This window comes from Ceratotherium simum, chromosome 18, assembly GCF_057802395.1.
Source record: "Ceratotherium simum simum isolate JZ-2026a chromosome 18, ASM5780239v1, whole genome shotgun sequence".
Taxonomy (NCBI): domain Eukaryota; kingdom Metazoa; phylum Chordata; class Mammalia; order Perissodactyla; family Rhinocerotidae; genus Ceratotherium; species Ceratotherium simum.
In genome coordinates, this window is record NC_141917.1 from 6,935,217 (window position 1) to 6,960,701 (window position 25,485).

The window sequence follows — 25,485 nt, forward strand, 5'->3', positions numbered from 1 at the left end:
TTAAAGTCAGTCTCATAAGCGATTCCTCCAACATTATACTTGTAACAATGTTTTAAAACAGGAAATTTAGGACCAGTTTCTTTTAATAAATTAAGAGAATGTAGAAAACAACTCTAAAATTCCTTAAGTTCCCAGTTCCATAATGGTTTTCATAGTGAATTACAGAAAGAAAATCAGAGCACTCATTTTTGTAGGTGAAAACAAATTAACGAGGTTTATTTTGTTTGTTTTTTGCATGAGTCTGAAGTATAAATATCTCCCAAAATATTTAAACTAATTCTTGGAATGTGAGTTTATCACATTTGTAGAAGGAAGTAGTAGTATTTTGTCTAAAAGGGGGTGCAATGTGGCTGTAAATGTCAACACAAAAATCCATAACATTCCAGAAAAAGTAATAGAAAATGCAATAGAAACTGAGATACTATTTGCATTAACATTAGTCTATAACCTACCCAGGATTAATTGGGATAGAACTACTTATGTATGAATTGTAAAATTCAATTAAATTATGCAAAAGAGTGAATAAATGGGGGAACGTAACATTGTAAATATGTCCATATTCCCCAAATTAATAAAAGCTTTAATACAACCACTAATAATCCAGTGATATTTGAGGGATATCAGACAAAATATTTCTAAAATATATATGAAAATAAGAAGGTCTCCAGATTTCTAAGGCAATCCTTAAAAAAGATGACAAGAGGGACTCATCCAACACTGTAGAAAGAAATATTCCATAGCCACAGTAATGGAGACAGAGTGGTGGTCTTAGAGCAGTGGTTTTCAACCAGATGTGGTTTTGTCCTTCAGGTGACATTTGGCAGTTTGAAGACATTTCTGGTGTCACAGCTGAGGAGTAGGGTGTGCTACCGGCATAGAGAGAGTAGAGACTGCTAAATATCCTATAACACACAGGACATCCCCCACAACAAAGAATTACCCAGACCAAAAAGTCAGTGTTGCTGAAGCTGAGAAATACTGTCATAATTAAATAAAATTATATCTCCACTCAGATTAAGTAAAAATGGCCCCAGATGGATTAAAGATCTGAACATCAATGGCAGAAATATGATACTATTGTAGAAAGACATAGCAGATATTTTTCTCGAAATTCATTCTCAATATGAAGTCAGAACAAGTCCCATGGTGATCATTTGTTAACAAAAATATTAGTATTTATATGGTGCTTCTTTGATTAAAATTGATCAGTGGTATCTCAATGACTACCAGATAAAGTTTAAAATTTCAACCTGTTTCTCCGTGATGAAATATAGTCATACTTTCTAAATACCTCCCTTTTCTCTGCCTCATTTGGTCCCTGAGGTAGTCTGTTGCTCTGATCCAGTGTACTTTATACGCTCTGAGCTATCACTGAACTTGTAATCCCTAATTAACTTTCTGTTCAAGTCCTTCTTTGCTGCTAGATGAAGATCTTCTCCTGGGGTTGAGTGTGCCCTCCACATTTTTACCCCTGCACTGAGCACAACACCCAAGGCAGAGCAGCCAGACATATGTTTTTGATTAGATGAATTGATTAACCTCTACTGTGGGCATGTCATCATTGTTCCTCACTGTCTCACAGGCTTCCAAGGATGAACTATGACAATCAATTACGCAACGACGAACTCAGATGTGTTAAATAAAAGTTCATTTCTTCTTCTCTTCCAGAGACTATTAAGAGCCTCCCTAGAAAATGACAAGTGAAACATTCTGAAATAAATGCAATTTAATAATACAACTTAGAAACCAATAGTCTTATAATCAAACGGATCTCATCATGTATTACATATCAGTAAAAATCTTACAAAACAGTTAAAATCATGACACATCCCTCACATGGAAAGCATTTTGGTTTCTTTTGTTCTCGTACGGATTGATCACACAGATTTATTTATCTTGAACATTGTACCTCAGTTCCCACATTCATTTTTACTTTAATCAGAGATGATTTTTCAGAATCTTGCCTACTTTTGAAATGAAGATATGCAAAAGTAGATATTAGTGGTCTTCTTTACAATTTAGATAATATACTTAGCAAAATAACAATGTATTTGAAATACAAAATAGGAGCTGCAAGTTAGTTTTACGTTTAGAGTCTCCAGAAGTTCTTACAAACTAAAACTTAATTTCCAGTGTGAAGAGCCTTAAACAGCTTTACTATTGCCATGTGGTAAGGCTCCTGTGATGACCTAAAGGGAATCTTTGGCTCAACATTAAGATTGCAACATTACTTACACATTATGCCTACACAATGATTGGTTTCACTGGGTAATGAGAAAAACTCAAAGGGCTAGGTGCTATCCACCAAATCTTGTTCCTTTCAGAATACCCAGTTTCTTTCCAGCAGTAGCTCATTTAGAGGAGTTGAGTGAGAGAAGCCCATTTGTTCAGGGAGCTTCAGAAGACACTTTACTGAACTATTGCAAGATCTACCATCACTTTTGTGAAAGCAATGCGTCAAGTGATAAATAAATCTACACTGAACCAGCATTCGGTACCAATAGGGGCCCACTGAGCACCCCTGGATCACTGCATCCTTCAGGTGACCCTGATGAGTTCTCCTAAAACCCAGACCTCCTTATTTTAAGTTGATGGTCCAGAGTTTATATGAGCTGTTTCAAACCTTAAGTCTAGGTGTCTTAAGGGGGTACTGGTACATACCCTAGATCAGAGGAACCTAGCGGGGGAATTCCTAGGAAAGAGAAACCTAGGGGGAATTTCCTAGGCCAGGGGAGCCTAGGGGGAACTTTGGAGTGAATGAGGTGGCCTGACCTTTTAATTTGGCTTTAAATTGGAAAGAATTGTGTTTATAAAGTCTGAACAAACTGCTTGATAGGGAAATGAGAGACTGAATGTGTTCAGTTCTGAAGAAAAGGGACACTGCTCCTCCAGACTGAAAGACATTCTCAGGTGACTGAGAACCTTAGCAGGAGTGTTGGAGGATTGAATGCCTCATGACGTGTAGCGGTTCCATAGGAAATTCCACTATCATTCGTGTTACTTAGTTAAAGGCTCCTCCGGGGAAGTGCATATGAGGGTTGGTCACCTGCGCTCCGAGCCCCCATGGCGGTCTTAGGTTGCCAGTGGGAGAAACCAAGGCATGTAAGAAAATGTTTACAACCTTTCTTTAGGGAGTAACACTCACAAGCAGCACACTTCTGACCCACTACACTGTCCTTAGGAATTGTTCAGACTTTACAACAAAACAAAACTGAAAGAAAAGCAGGAAATTGAGCTTCTAAAAAGTCTGACCAGTTACTGAACAGGCAGCCTCCCCTGCAGAACTCTGGCTGGCTTCAAGCTGAGACTTGCACAAGTGCTTAACAAAAGAGGAATATCTAGCCCATCCCAGATTCATAAAACTTTAAGAAAGAAAAAAAATTGGAAAAGGAGTTTTGCAGATGCAAACTGCTAAAATTTTTGAAACAGAGGCTATAAAATCTTTGCTGCATTTGTCTATTGTTTTTGTGTGTGTCTATATGTATGTTATATGTGTGTGATATTTTACCTATGGATGGTATGGCCAAAATTAAGAGCTCTATTTAATTGGCTTAAAGTAAGCACTTACAAACAATTATTTCTAAATGCAACTAACTCGTATTATTATATGAAATAATCTTTGATAAATAAAAGCTTGTTTAAGTTTGTTGGTTTGATTAAAATAGGCATGTCCTCAGTTCTCAGCATTGGATATGATGTATACATGCAGGCTTTATTCTACATTTATTGGTCAAATAAGCTGATGTTATCTCTATTGCAAAACTGGTTAATAAAAATAATAACTTAAAATGATGACAAATTTTGCCTAATGTCTCATGAAGTCTTGTAGGCAATCTAAATAATTCTTGGGAACAAGTAACTTAATAGATGTGAAAAAGATGAGTGTTGAGTGAACTTTTTTGAAGATTATCCCTGAGCTAATATCCAATGCCAATACTTCTCTTTTTGCTGAGGAAGATTGGCCCTGGGCTAAGATCCCTGCCCATCTTCCTCTACTTTATATGGGAGGCTGCCAGAGCATGGCTTACAAGTGGTGCCTCAGCGTGCACCCAGAACCTGACCCAGCGAATCCTGGGCCACTGAAGTGGAGTGCTCACACTTAACTGCTATGCCACTGGGCCAGCCCCCATGAGCGAACTTTTTAACAATAATTATGTGTTGTGGTGTATGTACTTAAAATAGCTTCCAAAATCTCTCTGGTAACATGAAACTTAGAAGTTTTGCTAAGTTAATTTAAATGATAAAGATTGATTAAATATCTAAATTATCTCTAATAAGATAAAATATTAGACATTAATTATTAAATATAAGTTTATCTACTCTTGGCTTCTTATTACGGAAAAATTAAAAGGTGTTTAGGTCTATTAGTAAACATGTCTTGTATTTTACTAAAAGATTGTACTATGAAGTAAGGTGTTTGTAGAAACTATAAAAGGTATTTATAAATTTGTCAAGCCACAGAATGCTAATAAAAAAGACAGTTTATAACTAATTACTTCTTAGTTTTCACAAAAATTTAAGGTCTATAGGCGTTAAAAATTCTAATTAATATGTGTGATTAAAGTTACTACAAATTAATAAGGAAACCATCTTTGTATTCAAGGAAAGATGTATGTTTTCAGTAAAGAAGATATAAAGAATGGAAATACTTTCGTTTGTTTGGTTAAGAAAGATAAATTTGTCCTAAAGTACTAAGAGGAAAAAAAAAGGCATGGGACAAATTCTGAATGTAAAAAGAAAGTTGTAGAGGGTTTGTTGAAGAGGAACCCTGAAGAAAGAGTTTAATTTGTGGTCATGTTGGCTAAGATTAAAATAAATTTAATTAAGTAAATAAGTTTTAATATGAGAAGTAAGCTGGTACAAAAATTAGAATTTGGTTTTCTCTGTCTCTTAAAAGGGATAATTTTCTAAAACTCTTAGTCTGCTCTTAATAAAGAGTTTAGAAAAGGTTTTTCTTTAGCTTTGCATAAATTTACCTAGAAGACAGAGATCTATGTTTTCTTAAGGTAATTTCCTATGTTCAAAAAGACTGAAGTCTCTCTATTAAGGTTTTCTTTTTGACTGTTTTAATGCTCTGTTTGCCATTGACTGTTTCTTTTGTCACTTTGTTTGAATGGGTAACTAAGTATTGTTTCACAGTGACACAAGACCAGCAGACACTTGATCTTGTTTGATCAAGTGTTTTAAAACTTTTTGATATTTTTGACAAGCTCCCCAAAATTCGTATCCTAAATGAAATCTTTTTTTTGATTTATTTTTCTTCTTTGAGAATTTTCAGAGGGCCCCTGGGACTTCTCAAAGAAATTTGTTCTCTCTTCCTATCAAGAGAGAGATACTAATTAGGCTTGTTCAATATACTAAATTGCATGGGAAGTATTGTCAAGTAAATGATGATAAACCTTCTCAGGTTATATTGCGTAGGTACATATTATTCACTATTTTAACCCTGCTACCTTGCTTCCAACTTCACAAGAGGATAAGACCGTGACTGCATTCTACTATCTAATTAAGTTTACAGATGGGTCTTACTTAAATGATAAGCAAGGACATTATCAAGCTGTATATGCTGTCCAGCCTTGAGAATGCTTGCTACTTTCTGCTAACTCAGTGAAAGATTTCCTTCTACAGGCTCAAGAAATCACCATGGAAGAAGAGAAACAGATGTAGGAGTCAAAAGGGGGAATTTTTGACACCCTCTTCACAGATGTGGTTCTGGCCCAATAAGAAATTCATAGTACCGATTGGAGCACAATTGCCACTGCTCCAGCATATACATCAATTAACCCATTGGGCACCTGAAAGGTGATTTTGTGGGGAAAACAGTACTTTTGGAAACTTTCTTTCACAGTGGCCTATAAAGCCTGTACTTGTTGTACAGCCCAGAGTATAATCTGGGGAAACCACTTCATGGGTCAAAAGGCCCCTTTCCCCTTCTTAAGGGACCCTTGGAGGTATGGCAATTGGACTTTGTCCAAATGTCACCATCTCAAGGATATAAATAAACCTGGTAATGATCTGAATGTTCTCACATTGGGTTGAGGCCTTTCCTTGCAGAAGAGTGATGGCTTTAGGTAAATTATTATTGGAGATAATAATTCCTGTTTGGGGAATTCCTACTGAGTTACATAGTGACCAGGGAACTCATAACAGAAGACAATTAATTAAATCTATTTGCAATATTTGGCTAATAATGCAGCATTTCCACTGTGCTTACCTCCCCAATCCTCAGGATTGGTGTAAGGAACTAATGGCACAATCAAAACTCAACTGGCAAAACTTTCAGAAGTACTTAATCTCTCATGGCCAAAAGCTCTTCCACTAGTGCTCCTTAATCTTAGATCTACACCCTTTGGTAAACATTGGCTATCTCCTTCCAAGATAATAACTGGATGGCCTATGCAGTTAGATGAAGGAATGTATGAACCAACTTTACTTAAGGGAGATATTTTACATTATTGTCAAGGTCCCATTGAGACACTTAAAAAAAAAAAAAAAGAGAGAGGTTGGTAGCTGATTCTTTTCACAGAGAGCTCCCAGACCTTAAGGATCATGGACTATAACCTGGGGAATTTATTTATCAGAAGAGGCATCAAATAAAAGACTCTTTGTAGCCCTATTGGAAAGGACAATACCAAGTGCTTTTAACCAATTCATGAGCTGCAGAATCAAAAGGCATAGACTCATGGATTCATATTTCTCATTTTAAAAAAAGCCTTCTCCACCTGACTGGCTTTCAGTTCCTATTTCTGATACCTGACTTCAACTGACCGATGCATATATCTCCAAACCAGGATGAGAAGAAGATGGCATCTGTTGTAGACAGCTGTCCCAAGACTCTGGACCGGGCCTGTATTCCCAACCTTAAATCTCCTCATTTAAACCTTTGTTATGAGTAAACTGTGCACCTATTTTATAATTGCTCCATTTAAGGTTTTCAGAATGCTATCATACTTAAAGAAAGTGATTGATTTAGAGCAGACTGGTCTTGAAGGCCAGGCATTTACGAGGTGGCTGCCAATGGAACACAGTGGTTATGTGGAACAAATCTCTGGCCTTGGCTACTGCCTGGACGGCTGACACACTGTACCTTGAGCTTCCCTTGGATGCAGGGAAGGATTCACTGAGCTAATGCCTGTTGCCAATCTCCCTTTCTTTAAGGGAAGATGGGCTCATTCAGCGTTCTACTGGTATGGCTACCTAGCATCTATATTTGTTTTTTCCTTGGGACCAGAGGATGTTTATCACATGCAGAAGCCCTTAACCCTCATAACACATAAGTCAAGCAGGAATAGCTTTATAAGATACTGAAATGTCTTTAATGAGAAAGGCGGTCCTTCAAAATAGAATGACCTTAGATATTCTTACAGCATCCCAAGGTGGTACATCTATATCATTCAAACTGAAAGCTGTATTTTTATATCTGATGAGTCTTCCAATGTGTCATGTCTGCTAAAGCAGATGGAAAGCAGGTGAATGCCTTAAGGCATCCTACACCTAGTCTTGATTTGTTTGGTTGGCTCCCTTACAGTATCGGTTCCCTTTTTGATCTGGATTGCAATTCCTATTTCTGTAACTTCTTGGAATTCTTGTACTAGTCATAATATTTGAACTAATTACTGTTTTCTTTACTCGGTGTTGTAAGACTGGCATGTAAGCTACAGTAATGATTTCTCAGAGACTTGGGATGGTCGATCAGTCTTATAACCCTGGACAAATTTCCTTTCTGATAAGGACTATGCCTAAGAATGAACTCATTTTAAACTAATATATTCAAAAATATTGAATTATTATCATTGTTACTGTACTTGTTCTACAATTGTAAATAATGTAAACATAAGAAGTCATAGAAAAGCACATATACAATGTTTGTGCAACTATCTAAAATTAATTTTAAAATAACCCTATGAAATGTTTCCTCTGTTAATATATATATCTCTATGCTTGTCCACTGTATCTGATTATTTCTCCCCAGTGTGGACAACTGGGTAAATAAATGAGATAAAGACCTAGCACTAAGGGACATGATGGACCCAGGGCAGGAAGCAACCACCCTGGCACCGAGGGAAAATATTTTGATCATTAATGTTTTCTATCACAAGATTATAGATCAAAAGGGAGAAAATGATAAATAAATGGCAAGCAATAGGATATATTGGGGTATATTAGGAAACCATTTGGTGTAAAACTAATTTGGCCTGATCTTGTTTTTCCAAAAGGGCCTGGCATAACCATTGAGTATCATTTGTGTATATGCTTTAAGTATTTAAAGTGTCCCAAAGACAAGAACAATGCCTTTCAAGGTAAAGAAAAATGGAACTTCCCCGACATGGGCATTTCCTTAAGGATAAGCATTTCTCCCTAGGCTAGGGATTGATTGCTGACCTGCTGTGACTATCCAGTTCGAGATCACAGACCTGCTACCTGCTGTGTTCATCAATTGCTGTGCGAATTGCTGTGCTGGCTAGGCAATCTCATGACTGTTGTAAAAAGGACATTCCAATCATATGTGACACATGTTCTTTGATGGTATATAATCACTCTGTACACCCCACTTCTTTGATGCCCTTCCTTCCTTGGGGAAGGAAGGCCCCAGGCTAGCCCTCAGATCTGGCTCATAATAAACTCACCCAAATTTTGATTTATAGATTGGTTATGGATTATTTGCATTGACACAAGTCACAGGAATCAGCCTTAATGGTGGGGATGGAACAAAAATCACGACTAATTCTCTAAATCCCTTTCCATGCCAATTTCCTGTAAAGGTTTCTTTTCCACTGAGATTCCCAGGAAGTTAACCTCGAGGATTGCATTAGGATTTTCCCAAGGAAGCTTGTCCTGCCCCCTTAACTGGGATGGACTGCAGGGCCAAGTTGACAGATTGGAAGGTCATTTTAGCCAATATGAGTCGTGAGGGCTTTTCTCAGCAAATTGTGATCAATAATTCAGCTGTACCACATAGAGGAGTTTGTGGAAACTTACAGCAGTTGGGTCAGAGTAAGTCAAGAGGACTCAGGATAGACATAAGACTCACAAAGCTCACATGGAATTTTCCCAGAAAGAATACCCTCAGATACCCAGCTGATGGCTCATTGCAGAACTGAAATTATTGCCAATTTCACCAGTGAGTGAGATTAAAGGTAATACAAATTCCACATTGCTAAACTCCAAAAGGTCAGACTTTGTGCTGTGCTTTATGTCAGAAAATGTGCTACAGTATGCCACATGGGCCAAATTTCACACCCAATTTATTCTCAATTTTAAGGCAAAGTGTTAACCACAACAATGTATGAAATATCCCACTGTGCATTTATAATGGAATTAGTTTTTCCTGAGTAATGCAGGAAACACAAGGCTCTGAGCTCTCAGATGCTAAGTTGGATCAACCCTACCTACACATCCATGGATTATTCTCGACATTAGTTCTCACGTTTCTATTAACTATGATTTACTTTTTTTACCACAGCTTTGCATTAAACTGTAATTAAAAATAAAGTCAATCTAATCTCTGTGAAAACAAATTGTTCCTGAGACTTAAAAACTAGAAATTTTATCAGCCTCAGGAGACGGCGCCTGAAGCAGTGACAAGCCTACAGATCATATACTAAGAATTACTTGATTGTTGAATGAATATGACTTGGAATTTTGATGGTAACTTTCAGCCAGTAGCGTCATTCTGATGATGTTAAGACTAGTATGCAAACAAAAATGCAATTCAGCTACAAAGAACTAAGAGGTTTTTTTACCTGAGGGCATGGCTGGGGAGTCCTTTCTAACTGCGTTGTGGGGGATGGGGAGAGGGAACCAGAGAGAGCTCATTGCTCTGGGGAAGTAGACGGATTGTGTTGGTTGGCAATGAGGTCTCAACCCTTGTCCCAGCCATGAGAAGACTCTGTCATGTCCAGCACAGAGCAGTGCATAACCAGCCTCCACCAGGGAGAGAGGCACTCACACCCCTGCACACCCAAACCCGAACTCCAGTCAGGTGTGCTGTGCAGTGTCAAGAACAAAGTCTGTCTACATAGTCAGACAATATGAATGATGTTAGCCTCACCCCTACTAACCTGCTGCCTTCAACACAGGCCATCTACATATGTTGCACCTGGGTGCAGATCCAGACCACACCTCTCACATCCTTAGAGAAAGCCACCAGCTCTCTGGTCTTGTCTTTGTCTCTCCTCTCACCTGCTACTCATCCTGCATCTAGCGCCACTTCTTAAACCCCAAAGTGTGCTGAACTCTTTTGGGCGAGAGTCTGTACAACACGCTTGGCAAAGCTAACCTTGTAGACAGTAGATCCCCTCATGTCAGCTAGTCTAATCTTCATGGGTGAAAGCAAACTTGAGAAAATAACCCACACATTTGTTTTTTCTCCCCTATAACCACCTCATTGCAGGCGACAGATGGAGACAGCTATTCACCTCCCACCTGGGAGTGAACTCAGCTCAAATTATCATCCATCATCCGGGTGGGGACAGAAGGATCTGAGAGGAGATCCATGCAGGCAGAACAGGACTTTTCTTGCTTGAATGAAATTGCAGGTTTAGAGAGAAATAGAGAAGGTTGGAGAAGATAAAGATTAGATGTAAATAAACTTGGGGGTTCTGTCCTCTAGCCCAGCCGCCCTCTGCAGAGGGACTCTGCGTGGTGTCAGCTCCAGCCCTCCCCTCCCGGCTCAGCTCCCCTGCAAGAGATTAAGTTGAAGACACCTGGGCTGTTACCATGACTCCTCCCTATTTCCAGCAATTCTCAGACTTTCATGTACACAGGAACCAGCTGAGGACCTCATACACCTTAGAGTCTGACTCAGGCCATTGGGATTTCCATCAAGCCCCTCACTGATGCCCATGCTGGCCCGAGGACCACACTATGAGTGCCACAGTACTTCACCCCTTGGGGCAGGAAGCTCCTCTCCCACATCTGGCCTGTGCTGGAACCTGCCTTGAGAGGCTTCCTGGGACAGCCCACACAGGGTGACTCGGACAGAGAAATTCTTCCTCCTGTTGACTTGAATGGTGTACATTCACTGGCTTCACAGCCTTGCCAGTACAAGTGGTGTGGAGAGACATCCATGCCTCTCTCAGGCCATGAGAAGGCCAGCAGCTGGGGGTCCATATTGCGTTTGAGCTTGTTAACTTGTGGGGCTGACATGGCGGATAGCAGAAACTCTTCCCTCAAAGTTGAAGAAACCCAAGAGTTATGTTCCCCGTGGTCAGATGGCCTGGGAATCCCTGGGAATGTAGCCTCTCCCTGGAATCAAACTTCCTTGATCTGCTAAAGGTTCCATAAGATTCTGTCTGGAAGGAACAGACATTCTACCCTCACCCTTATTGAGCCCTGGGACTTGTGGGTTGGGGTGAATCTTGAGGATTATCCCTTCCTATCAGCTCATTTAAAGATGGGGAAATGGAGGCCTCGAGAGAGACTATGGAGCTTTCTCCTCATTCACACTTTGAGTTCGGGTGTGCAGTGCTCAGGGATGGGACTCCCCGTCCAGTGCTCTTTTCCTCCATTACACACGGTCTTGGACCTTAAAGTTGATGTTCTACTCTGGAGTTGGAAAGATGCCTTTAAGTCATCAGAGAGACCTTAAAAACAGTATCATTTTTATAAATTATAAGGCAAAGGCAAGCTTTATTCTTACAAAACAAGAAGTGTTGTATACACAGGCTTAGGAATTAAAAAACAAACAGATGTACCAAGAAATGAAGTAAGTTGCCCATAGTCTAACCACAGTAAAATAATTGTGGCTGAAAAAGAAGCCAAGCATCATAGCATCATGGTGGCCAAACTCCTCCTCTACTTTGAGCCCACCCTCCCCTACAGGGCAGATGGCAATCAACACCCCTCTCCCACCACACTTCACACTTTCCTGAAGCAAATCAAACCACCTCATCACATCCAGATGTGGCAGCTCTGAAGAGACTAATTCTCTCTTTGTGAAACTCACCCCACCTGAAGTGTGATGTGAACTAATGAGGGCGCCATTCCATCCCCACAGTACTCACATGCATAGATAAACAGCATCTATTTACTGATGTGAAAATCCACAGAAAATGTTCAAGACTTGACCCCTATCTCAGAAGGAATGAGCTCGAAGCAGTCAAGAAACTCTAGAAGCATCATTTCCACACCAAGCCAGCTGGTTTCTTTATTCCCTGAACCATATGCTCATTTCTTAGCTGAAATATCCTGTGAGTGGTTGTCAAGAGCTCAGATTTTCTAATATTGTTTATTTTTGCTTTTCTTTTAGCTCAAATTAGAAACATATGTTCATCATCTCTAACTATGAATAGTTCAGTGTGAACTGTTTTCTTCATTTTAGTCAGAGGAGATCAGTCAAAATAGTTGTCACTTCAAAGTTGACCTGCAAAAAAATAAGACATGCACGACTTATTTTATTATGTTTCCTTGCAAACAAGCAAATGAACTCAATTAACTGAAATACGGCCGTGCATCTTAGTGCCGTAATTAGTGCTACCTTAGGGTAGGAGATGCTAACGGCATCATTAAGCTGAGGAAGCCACATAAAGAGCCTTCAAGTCCCAGAGTTCATGTTTGAAGTAGGGACCAGTAATGGGATCCAGGACTTTTCATCTCTGGAGTTCTGTCTTTAATGGGCGCCAGGGCTGCAGCTGAGAATAATTACCATTTGAAGCCAGCTCCCAGCATGGTCCACAGAGGTCTGGAGAAACTGATACAAAAATTTCTCCTGGGTCAGACCAGCTATACAGGGTCCCTTCCTGTAGGGGTGGCTGATCAGGGGCAGTGAAGGTTATCGGAAAGCATAGATATCATTTGGGGCCAGTTAGAAAGGCAGATGGCCAAATCCTGGTCCAAAATTGATGCTGTAGGTTGAGGGGGGTCTGTAAAGAAAGCAGGGCCTCAGATGACAAAATAGATAAATGGCAGTTATCACTGCATTATAGTCCAGGAGCTGAGAAGAAAGAGAAGGCAAATTTATTATCTATCATGTACCAAGTGCTCTCTCTCTCTCTCTCTATATATATATATACACACACACACATGTATATGTACTTGCACATATTATATATATGCATATATATGATTACTTATTTAGTTCTCAGAGAAACATTACGAGTTAAGCATTCAAATAAATTAGTTTTATCCAGAAACTGAGGCTGAGTGTTATAGCTTACACAAGATTCTACAGATATTAAGTGGCAGAATGAGAATTAAATCTATCTATATAGTCATCTATATACATATCCTTACCTATTATTCAGTTGTCATTATCTGTCTTGTTTCCAAAATCTGGAACAACACTTGGCACAGGTTAGGTCCTCCATAAATTGTCTTTGCCAAACCACACTTCGACAACCCAATGACCACATTCTTTCCACCACATCCATGTGCCTTGCCAGGTAGGTCTGCTCTCATCATTTCTGCCCCAGGTTTCTCATTCTAATGAGAGAATTTCCATCTAAAGATCAGAGGTGCTGTGTCTATCATATTTCTGCCCCAGAAAAGGCAAGAATATGCATAAATAAATTTCTGTTTATGACACTGCTGATCTTGAAGGGGTGGGACTAGTGAGAAATATGGGCGGCAGATGTAGAATATAATAGAAAAGTGCATGACATTTGGGCGACTGAAGATATAATGGCCACAGAAGAACATGTGATATAGAAGTCAAGGATTGGCATAAATTAATTCCCATGTGACTAGTGCTTTACTTTACCTTGGAGAGTTGGGGACTAGTGAGGAAGATGGAGTACAGAAGAAATGATTAATATAGTGCCTGCTTTCAAAAAACATGTTGTAATTCACTCATTCATTCACTCCACACACTTATTGACTGCACGCCACGTGGAAGACATCCTACTGGGTATTGATGACAGAAGAGTGAAAAATATCATCACTTCCTTCAAGAAGCTTCCATTCTAGTAGCCCCTGTGTCCAGCCGTTTCAGCACAGCCAGCTCTCCCAAGTGCTACACTTGGGCAACACCAGTAAAAGTCAGATATTTTTGGAACGTTTCCAAGTCTTGCCCCAGCTGATTCTTGATCTGAGGCTCTTCGCTCTGATATTAATATCAGTAATTAAAACTGTAGCAGCTTTCCACATGCCAGTGTCTTTACATGCATTATCTCACAACAATCAGTATCTTGATTATAGTAATTGTATTGGGTTCAATGATGGCCCCTCCAAAGATATGTGCAAGTCCTAACCTCTGGGATTTGTGGAGGTGACTTTATTTGGAAAAGGATCTTTGTAGACATAGTAAAGTTAAGGATCTCGAGGTAAGATAATCTTGGATTTAGAGTGGGCCCCAAATCTTGGGATAGGTGTCCTTATAAGAAGAACAGAGAATACAGCCACACAAAGGGAAGGCCATGTGAAGATGGAGGCAGAGATTGGAATGATGCAACTACAAGCCAAGGAACACCAAGGCTTTCTGGGAGGTGTGGGACAGATTCTCCCTCAGAGCCTCCAGAAGGAACTAGCCCTGCTGACATATTGATTGCAGACTTCTGCCTCCAGAATTGTGAGAGAATAAATTTCTGTTGTTTGAAGTCACCATGTTTGTTGTCATTTACTATGGCAGCTACAAGAAACTAATACAGTAATTAACACACACACACTTTTTTTTGTTAAGTTATATGCAGGTGAGGCCCACTGAGGTCTCAGCCTCAGTCATCTAACTTCAAAGTCCTTAATCACCTGGCTCTTTGATCCTCACTGACCCCCAAGTTTCTGGTTTGGCAACCAGCTTTGATCCCTCCCATTGACCCTTTTTCTTTCTGTATCTGACTAAGCTTGGCTTCCCACTTGGGGCTCCATTTTCCATGCACCTCTGCTTTGAATTTTCCCCACAAACTTCAGGTAAAAGACATACCTTTGCCAGACACTTCCCTTGCAGAACCTCCTCACTGTGTTGGCTCCTCATGGGAGCAGCAGACTCAGCCATTTAGACCATGAGTTGCAAGACCTGCACTTAATGCACAATTGCTGAGTAGTTGAAGTGGTTTGTAAAGACAAGCTAGACTGAATAGAAAGTAAAGTAAAAACAGTATATACAGCATTCGCTGCAGTGATTGGAGAGAGCATTATGGAGGAGGAGAACATTAACATGTGTGGGGAAGAGCAGGAACATAATGAATTCATGAAACATCCCACAGCCCAAGGCCAGACCATGTTACAGTGAAGGGACAAGCCATCTAAGACTGTTGGAACTGTGAGAGCTTTCTAGGTAGAGAGTTGTCACAAAATATGGAGTCAAATGGGGAAAAAGGGTTATCACAAAATGTGGAGTCAAATGGAGAGAAAGTCCAATTTCCTGTACTGCTCAAGTTTACGAAATATCTACATTTAGCTCCTTCCTTTGATCTCCTATTTCGAGCCACTACGTTAAACATGAGGAATAATTTAAAGAAAAAGTTCCACATATTATTCATATAGGAATCAATGTTTTTAAAGTTTAAATATTTCAGGAAAGCATTTTGCTCTGATTTATCAGCATGCAAAACACACAAAGCATTAAAGATAATTAGTCCCCAAATTCCCACTCATGATAAAGAAGGCAGGCACAAATAATCCTGATGTGATGCCAATCCCTGACTTTCCAGCTTAGTTATTCAATTTACAGAGCAGTTGAGGAGGTGAGTGGCTACAAAGAGCCCTTGCCAGTTCCTCTAAGTGTGACAGATAAAGCAAGTGGGGACCCTGACACAGTTCACTTCAAGAAATGTTATAAGAGGTCCTTATGGCAAAAAAAAAAATTAAGTATCAAGTGGATGGGTCTACCAAAGGAATGAAGAACATTGGAAATGGTAACCACATGTATAAATATATAAAACTGTTTAAAAATGTTATTCACATCTCTTTAAAAGATAATGAACTTGAAAAAGTAACAAAAGTGCAGCATGGAGTTTATACTGTAGGTAAAATTAAAGTGTATAACAACAAAGGGATAAAGGGTGGGAGGAGCAAAATAGAAGTGTACTGTTATAAGATTTTATATTATATGAAGGGGTAAAATATCACCTGAAGGGTGTCTGTGATCTATACTAAATTCCCATTAAAATAACAAACAAAGAAGGTAGTAAAGGAGGGGAAAATAGAACAAATAACAGATGGGAAAAATTGAAAACAAATAGCAAGATGATGGATCTAAACTTAGCTATATCAATAATTACATTAAATGTAAATAGTCTAAACATTCAAGTTAAAAGGGAAAGATTATCAGATTGAATGAAAAAGTAAGACGCAGCTATATGCTGCCTGCAATGAGTTTAAATAAAATGACTCAAAGAAATCAAAAGGAGGAGAAAAAGGATATATCATACTAACATGAATCGAAGGGCAGCTGGAATGGCTGTGCTGATTTCAGACAAAGTAGGTTTCAGAGAAAAGAATATTACCAGGAATAAAAGAAGTCAATTCTCAACGACAGTGGGGTCAATTCATAAAGCAGACATGATGATTTTAATCATTTATGATCATTTTATGCTTCAAACAGTGATCTCCTTTTGTAGTTATTTGGTCAGATTTCACAGAGCCAGTTCCTCCAGTCTCCTTCCTAGAGGGTGCATTTTACATGACTGCAGAACTTTGAGACTTTGAGGGCTGAGTAGAAAAGGGAGACTGGTGAACTCAGCATTCAGTTCATATATTTTAAAATTATTCTCTTGTTTCTAGAAATCTATCTTGCCTTCAAACATGCCGAAATTCCCCAGTCCACAGTCCCACTATTTCGTCTTTTAAAGAGCATGAACCTCCACTATTTTGCCATGATTGAGAAGTGCAGCCTCTAATGCATGGATTTGGAGAGGGGTATCTAGGGATCTATTTTCTTCTCAAATGGCTTTCAATTAATCTTCCTAGTTGAGCCCCATTATCACAGTCAGTGTTTAATTAGGGGAGCAGAAAGACTTGAGTTATGGGATAAGACTTTTATTATTGAAATCAGCTTTGACGTAATTACGAGAGAATCTGGAGAAATGAAGCTCTAAAAAAGCATAAGAGGACACACCCACCAGTCAATTTGAGAAGCCAAGCTCATCTAGCTGCTGAAATTGGGTTTCTAAGGGGCACTGGTGGAGCAGTTCATGTCAGAAGTCTGTGCATTCTCAGAAAGAGCAAGGTTGGCGCTATTGGCCTGCACCTGGTGTTGCTACAAGCTGGTCTGGCACCCAATGCTAGGCCTGGATGGTCTCCTGTTGGACATAAATGATTTCATAGAACATCAGTAGGAGACAAGACCACTCTGTGACTGTGGTAGATCAAGACAAAAAAACAAAAAAAACCACTCTGTATATAATCAAGTCTAAACACAGACAAAACATCAATATCATCTGAGCCGCAGAGTACCAAATATCGCCGTCTCCCAGCTAACATGAGTGACTGTTCTTTATCAGTTACAGCTTTAGCTTGATTTTAGTCTGACCTCCCTATAGATAAGATTTATTAAGGTATTAATCATAGAATTACTCTCACTTCCTGACTGCTTCCAATAGAAAGCAAAGCCTTATATAATTAAACTCTCCCCAAATCACCAAGCAAAGCCCAAATCCTATAACAGGTTATTTCTAAAACCTTCTTAGTGGGAAACCTTGCAATTCACCCATGGTGTGTATGCTCTCTCGTTGTAACAAGTAACAAACTCAACCTGTTCAAGTACAGGTGAGTTCTTTGTGGCCGTTGGCTGGAGGACATTGACAGCCCACAGCCAAGCATGTGGTGATGAGCCTGGGGCCACTGTGTTCAGTGGCTTCAACCATCAGGAAGAAGAACTTGATGGGTACAGAAGAAGGTGAGGTACAAGCTAGAACCTTCCGGCAACCCTGGATATGTCTGTCCCTCAACCACCTCAACTTTTAGAGATCAATGGTTGCTGCTTACCTTTTACCTCCCTAAATCTCAGGAAAGCATGTCTTTTGGTCACTCTTCCTCGGAATCATATGGGGAAGTTCCAGCTTAACCAAGTCATATGAGCACTCCCACATACACCCTTTTACTGTACTTCCTGAGGAAGCTGATTCCTGCTTTGTTTGACGAAAACTCTGTGTTCCTACTACAGGGTTAAGATTTGGTTTCCTCGTGTTTTTAAGCCAATTATCATTTAACAAATCTATCTTCATCTTCCATATTTTTGTTGATTTGTTTTGTCTCTCTTTTTCACTGTTTTTTTGTGTTTACTATTAGTTGTGGTAAACTAATTACTGTTAGTTTAATATTATTCACTTAACGATAGGGATATGTTATGAGAAATATGTCATTAGGCAATTTTGTCTTTGTGCAAACATCATAGAGTGTACTTACACAAACCTAGATGATATAGCCTACTATACACCTAGGCTATATGGTATTAACCTTATGTGACCACCATCATGTATGCAGTCTGTCATTGATGGAAACGTTGTGATGTGGCCCCTGACTGTATTATTATTTTTAATTTCTTAACTGGAGTTTCACTGGGGTGCTGGGATAGGGTGAAAGCACAAGTGTTTTCAATCCAGTGTCTTCACTCAAAAGTCTGGCCTTTTGTTTACCAGTACAGATGGCAGAGACTGCTACATGCCCACCAGGTGTTCATGCTCCCCATCTGTAGTGAGGAGCTCCCTCTAGTCCAACTGAGGACTCCATTCACCAGCCCTATCACAGTCAAATGTGGTCACGTCACTAGTTCTTGTCAGTATTATGTGGGAAGAAGTGATGTGTGTTACTTTTGGGCAGCAGTGTTTAAGAAATGATTTTGCCTTCTCTACTCTCTCTTTCTCTTTCTTTCAGCTGGAAGTTGAGGACACAGACACCCTATGGACAGCTACTTCAAAGATAGAAACCCAGATCCCCGCATCACCAAATGGTTGACCAGAAACATATCCACTGGACTCTTATGTGAGGGAAAAACAGACACTTCTATTGTGTTAACCCGCCAAAATTGGGAGTTTACTCCAATTGAGTTATTCCAATTATGTTATTAGTGTTCCTCTAACAATACGAATATGCCATTCTTTTTTGAAAGAAATATTTCAGTCAATATGCATTCTTTTCTTTAACTGACACATATTAGGATGGTTGGTTTTGCTTTAGAATTACCACAAAGGCAAAAAGTTAATTAGCATATGCTCTGTGGGAAGAGGATGGTGTCAGAACAAGTGATAAAGCAAGAAATCTAATCCTCTAAGTCAGGAGTTGGGAAACATTTTCTGTAAAGGTTAAGAGAGTAAATATTTTCAGCTTTGTGGGCCACATAGATCTCTATTGCATATTCTTCTGTTTTTTAACAACTCGTTAAAAATGTAAAAATCAATCTTAGATCATAAGATACACAATAACAGACCTTGGACAAGATCTGGCCCATGGGCCCAAGTTTACCAATGTCTGCTCTAAGTGACGGGAGGATGTAGGACTTGAATCTCATACTGATGAGTAAGACCACTCTAGGGGCCATGAATGGAAGTATTCCACATTAAGGCTATGAATTCCTTGAAGACTGTTGGAGAAATTATCTAGAGGATGTGACTGCTAGTTGATCTAAGAGGTGGACCTGGGCAATTGGAGGCTCCTCCTCTCCTCCCCTGTCTTTGGAATGTACATTCTGCCCACTGTTCCACAGTAGGAGCCATTTTCAAGAACGCAGCTTTGAGAGAGTAACGCATTATTGAGACCATCTGTATGGTATACGTGACTAATCCCCATTAAGGCCTCCATATAAATTTTTAAGATTCTGGTGGGTGGGTGCAGAGATCTAATCATCTTGAGGCTGCCCCAGACAAACCTTGTACGTAAGTTCCCTTGCTTATTAAAACTGCCACCTACCAATCTGGAGTGGTCTGCCTCTGTCTTTGGTCTCTTCTTGCTCTCTGTGTATGGGGCCAGTTTCAGATTTCACTCAGGAAGCTCTCGTGTTCAAGAACCAACAAAGGCAAGAATCATGTTTCATGCTTTCACTTTAACCATTATTTCACCTAATACAGGGCTTTAAATTTCATTCATTTTTGACTCTTCTATTGCTACATGCAAAGCTCTGTGTTAGGCACTCTAGACTTAAGTATAAAATATAGGCCCTTCCCCAAAATAAAATTGACTTGAATTGAAATAAAATTTAGCTAATTGAATTATACTGGCAGAATCGCAATAATAATTCCAGAACAGAATGCTGGGAATTTTATAATACACAACTCTTGTTGTGGTCCTCTTTCTAGTAGCAATAGCCTTTCCTATCTTGGAATGTCTATGTCGCTTTCAATCGTCAATATTTCAATGTGGAAGCTTCAATGAGAAAGAAAAGTGCTTGCTTTTTCCTTTGACCTGATACATAGAGAAACAGAGTAAAAATATCTATAAATTTTATATGAGGCTTCTATCTGAATAGAAATAAAAATAATATAAATTTTGCCTGACAAGATTATGGTGATCCCACCTAAGGATTTGCTATCACAGGATATTTTTATCTCCTCCAGCTCATTCTAAGACATATTTGCATATCTAATTATCCTGCACATAGAAATCCCTTCACAGACTTCAGTGGTTGGGTGAGTCTGGGTGCCCAGAGAAAGCTCGGGCTAAGAAGAAGGAGGAGCCATAGTTTCCTTGTTCCCTTGAGTTGTGATTAAATTCTTTCCACCTAACGTGTGAATATCCCTGCCAGAATGAACACATTGGAATTACATTCTATGAGCAAAACCAGAGGCATCTGGTGTGTGCCTGCTGAAATGTGTAGCACAAAAAGCCATCTTGAAAATGCAATCAATATTCATGCCAACATCCGTCAGTTAGGTTAGCAATTGGGAACCCAAAAAACTCATGTGGATTTGTGACACTGTAATGGATTTTCAGTCTGTATTATTAATGAATGACTCCCTAGCAGATATGTTTGCTGAACTAAAATGCGTATGTTATTTTTCTATTTTAATCTATGCATCATGTGTCCTGTTTTCTCAGCTCTGGTTCTGGCAATAGCCGCCTCTGAATTGCTACAACTTCCCCTAAGCAGCTTACCTCCCTGTACTAAAGCTCCATTAAGTTGAATCCAGATTTTCACTTGAATAAATATAATTGTATAGATGCACAGTGAAGAAAATTTATGATTATGGCAAAGAAACCCAGTGCAAGGAAACCAATGGCAGCTTTGTAACTTACCTGTTATTCAGGACTCTTAATGACAACAGAATAGGTCCAGAGCACACATTGCAAAGCTCTGTGAGAATGAAGACCTGTTTCTAGAATTGGACCTTTTTTGCATCTATTGTGTCCACGAGGCTCATCTTTTGCTTTAGAATTTTTCCTTCTAACCTCTGTAGCTGATTCTCATAGGACATAATTTTCATTGAATGCACAGTGGTGGGATAGAATTTTCTTCATCCGACTGAGATACCTGAGATTGTTATCGGTATATGGAAGACAACATATTGTGTTCAATTCTGACATCTTCTACCCAGAGACATCACTATAGACAAACAAAGGATTTTTTTTTTTAAGAGAAATCTTGCTTATTAAGAGCTCCAATATCAGGGTGATAATCACAAGTCTAATTAGTATATGTCAATAGGATTGTTCTACAAATACAACTCCACCAACATCTTGAAGATCCCCTATATAATGAAAATGTATGCTACAACATCACATTTCAAATGGCAATTGAATAACTATTTTTATAGAACAAATTATTTTAGACAAATAGATAATGCTGTTGCTAATCTTTTAAGCCTCATTGGTTAAAACATAATTTAGTTTTGAGTGAAAAATATGGCCTACATAGAAGACGAATATACACAAATACATGTAAATATATTAAGTGGCTAAGCTCAAATAAATAAATCTATCAATAGACAATAGCTAAAATTTATTCTCTTCTTTTTTAAACCAGATATTCCTTCTGATATTCCTTAGCATGTAAATGACACACTTTTCTCAGGTACTCAGATCCAGGTTCCAACCACTGAGTCCTCTTTTGACCCATCTGCAGCCTATTTTATGCAATTTTGATAATTCTTTCTTTTCCTCCATTTTACTGTGACTGCTCTTGTTAGATTATTATCGTCTTTCACATGTACACTATTACCAGAGCCCCTTGAGCAATCTTCACTCTCCAGGTGTACCAGACGTAAATCCAAAGAGCAGGCTGCCGTAGATGAACTTCCTCCATGCACCATTATGATAGTGTCAATATCTTACTCCAAAATCTTAACATTTATTGTTGAACATTTTTGGAAAGTTGTCTAATTACACGGCACCATCCATCTCAGGCACAGTAGATAGGCCACTCAAGATGCTTGTTGTTTACATTTCCCCCTCCTAGGAAGCCTGGGGGTGCCCAACTTGCCCCTAAACTCTTTACAGATTCCTAACATAGAGATGTCTGCACTCCTCAGTGGCCTAGTTCTCCCTCTAGCCACAGGTCAAGCAAAGTTACTCTGTCTTGGGGCGAGGCTGACCATGCCAACCTGGGTGAAATCACTGCCAAGGGGATGAAAATTGGGAAAACTATTCCTTTTAGGTATAAAGGATACACGTATGTAAAGTGATACATAAATAGATAGATACACACGGTACATGAACAAATACACAGTATATATCTGTATATATGTGGACATGAGGGATGATTAGAGAAAAAAAGTATCTGAAATATCTTTTTAGGGAAATGATAATGAAAACAGCGTTGAGGAACACTGCTGTAATGTTCCCTGATTCTGATGAGACTAACAAGCATGGGCTTCCATAATTAGTTGCAGTGAGCATTGTGCCATCATGGCCAGCCAGACCCCCTTAGAACTGAGACATTCATTCCTGTTCCTAGATGCTGGATGTTGGCCACTGACTGGAGAAAAATTATCATCCTATATCACTAAATTATACATCAGAATGACCAACAGTTTCTTTTAAGATTTTTATTGGTCAATAGCTAGAAAGATCAAAATGCAATGCTCTCATCAAAACGAGTAATAATTTTCAAGTGTCCTGCCTGAGTTCTTCCTTCTCTATATTCCTAATATTAAGAAGGAATATTAATTAATACATAATTAATGGAGTAATTAATAAGTAAAGGAATAATTAATGAGCTAGTATTAATGATAGCTACTGTTTGAACATCAATTATGGATCTGTTATCAGGCTGAAATTCTTATTCCATTTTCCCTTTGACCTGCAAAACAACGTTATAAGTGTGTAGTATTGTCACCATTTTGCAGTTGAAGCAACTAAAACTTGGAAATCCCAAGTGATTTATCAATGGTCAAAGAGTTAGTGTCTGAAAGTTAAGATGCAAACCCTGGTCTCTTTGCTTTGAAATCTTAGAATCTTATCCACTAATATACCCAAAAGATAACCCATTGAAACCCATTATAAGCAGATTCCATGAAGTGATGCTCTATGTAAAGGTAAAAGCATCCCTGGACAACTGGGATTTGGACCACGAGGTAAGGGGCAGGGAGGGGGAACTTCAAAAAGTGGGTACTACCCATAAGGGCACAACTAGGATGAAAGAATCATGGGTAGGAAACTTTGTTTCCTACAGTCTATCCTTGAATTCTAATCCTATGGACAAGAAGAAATTTGTTTTCAGGGGCAAAAGTGTATACAAACTACCCAACCATACACATCCATGATGCCAAACATTTACATTGAATCAACAGTGTTTAATTTAACAGATAAGGATTCATCAAGCAAATGCTGTTTATTAGCTCCTCTTAGCTCAGCAGACACTGAAAGGCCATCACACTTCGTGCTAGTCCTACACAGGCTAGGCTGTGCTCGGGGTGAGTCACCACACAAACACATGCAGAGGTGGCCAGAAGTGCAGGACCCAGTGCAGCTGAAAGAGGAGTCAGTGTGATCACCTGAGTCTCCCACATTTGGTTCAGTTCCATTTATACCACCATAGCTGCCCATTATGCAACTGCCCAGTGGGGCTCGTTTACTACACGTTTCTGTGTTGCTTAATCTGCATGTTGTGCCGCATATTTTTAACAAAGAGGTCTAAAAGCAAGGAAGGGCTGTGGTGAAATTTTCAGGGTCAGAAATCAAGATGAAAAGTGACCTTGGAGAGTGTTTGGATTTCACGGGGCCTCCACCACTCAGACATCACGATGAATTTTTACCTCTTCACTTTGACACTGACTTGAGTTGTGACCTATTCACAGGGTCGTTACTTAGAAAAATCTATGAATACAACCGCAAATCTCTGTGTAATGCTCATATACTGTTTAAATTATTTTTTCTCCTCTTTGGAATCAGTAGAGCACCATTTATACTTCTCCAGATTGCTCAGGGATATTTGAAACATACTCAGATATTTGAACCTAACTACTAGTCTATGTTCCTAACTAAAAATGCTATTACCTTAAGGAGTCACAAAAATGGCTAATTAAAACATACACTTGGCTGAAAGTCACATCTGGGGCTTCCTGGCAAAACAAGAGGGAGGAAGCTGATGTTATTGCTGCAGCAATGTTTATTCACAAGTCTTTCTCCTCCATTTTATTGTAATTTCATCTTTTTTGTGTGTGTGTGAGGAAAATTAGCCCTGAGCTAACATCTGTCGCCAAACCTCCTCTTTTTGCTGAGGAAAACTGGCCCTGGGCTAACACCCATGCCTATCTTCCTCCACTTTACATGAGACGCCGCCAAAGCATGGCTTGACAAGTGGTGGGTCGGTGTGCGCCTGGGATCTGAACCCAAGGCCGCCACAGTGGAGCGCACACGCTTAACCGGTATGCCACCAGGCCGGTCTTGTAATTTCATCTTTTAACATCAACGTTTAGTATTCAATGAAGTGAATGAATGAATTCATTAAATACGAATAAATGACTATGTACCTTTATTTTTTTGTTTTGAGTTTATACAGTATCTCCATTAAAATAAACTAGGCTGTTTTTTAAAGGGTTAAACAAAACTTCTGATAAAATAAGCTTAGTGATTAAAATATATATGCATAACTGTGAGGATGCTCTTTTATTCTTGAGTCCATTTTCCCACTCTTTTTGGATTAGCTTAAGGTGAATTAATTAAGTCTGCATCCTGCTGGGCCAAGTTTTTTCCTCATTACTCTCTTTCTGCTCCCCTCTCTTCCTATTGACACTGATAGACTTCGAGACCAAAAATAGATACTAATTATTTTCCACCTTTACCCCTCACTGTTCAAAGCAGCACGTGGTGTTTTGACCGCGACATTAACACAGAGCTCATTAAAGCCACACAGAATGAATGAACTCTCAAGAACAAAGATTTTGTTGTGTAAAAGGTGAAAATAACACAAGGCACAAACAAGAAAACAAATACTATGTAGAAAATGTTACCCATTCTATTCTTAATTATGGAAGAAGAGAAAAAATTAAGGCTGATGCATATCATGCAGAGGATAATACCTGATCCAGTGGTTACAGGAGCAACTATCCTTTGCTGCCTTTTTGTATAAATCAGCACCATTAGCAATTGCTCAACTCTTGGCTCTCTTGCCCACTGTCTTAAAAGGAATTAAACTTATTGGAGAAATTATGTGAAAAATAGGTGATAGATTCAATG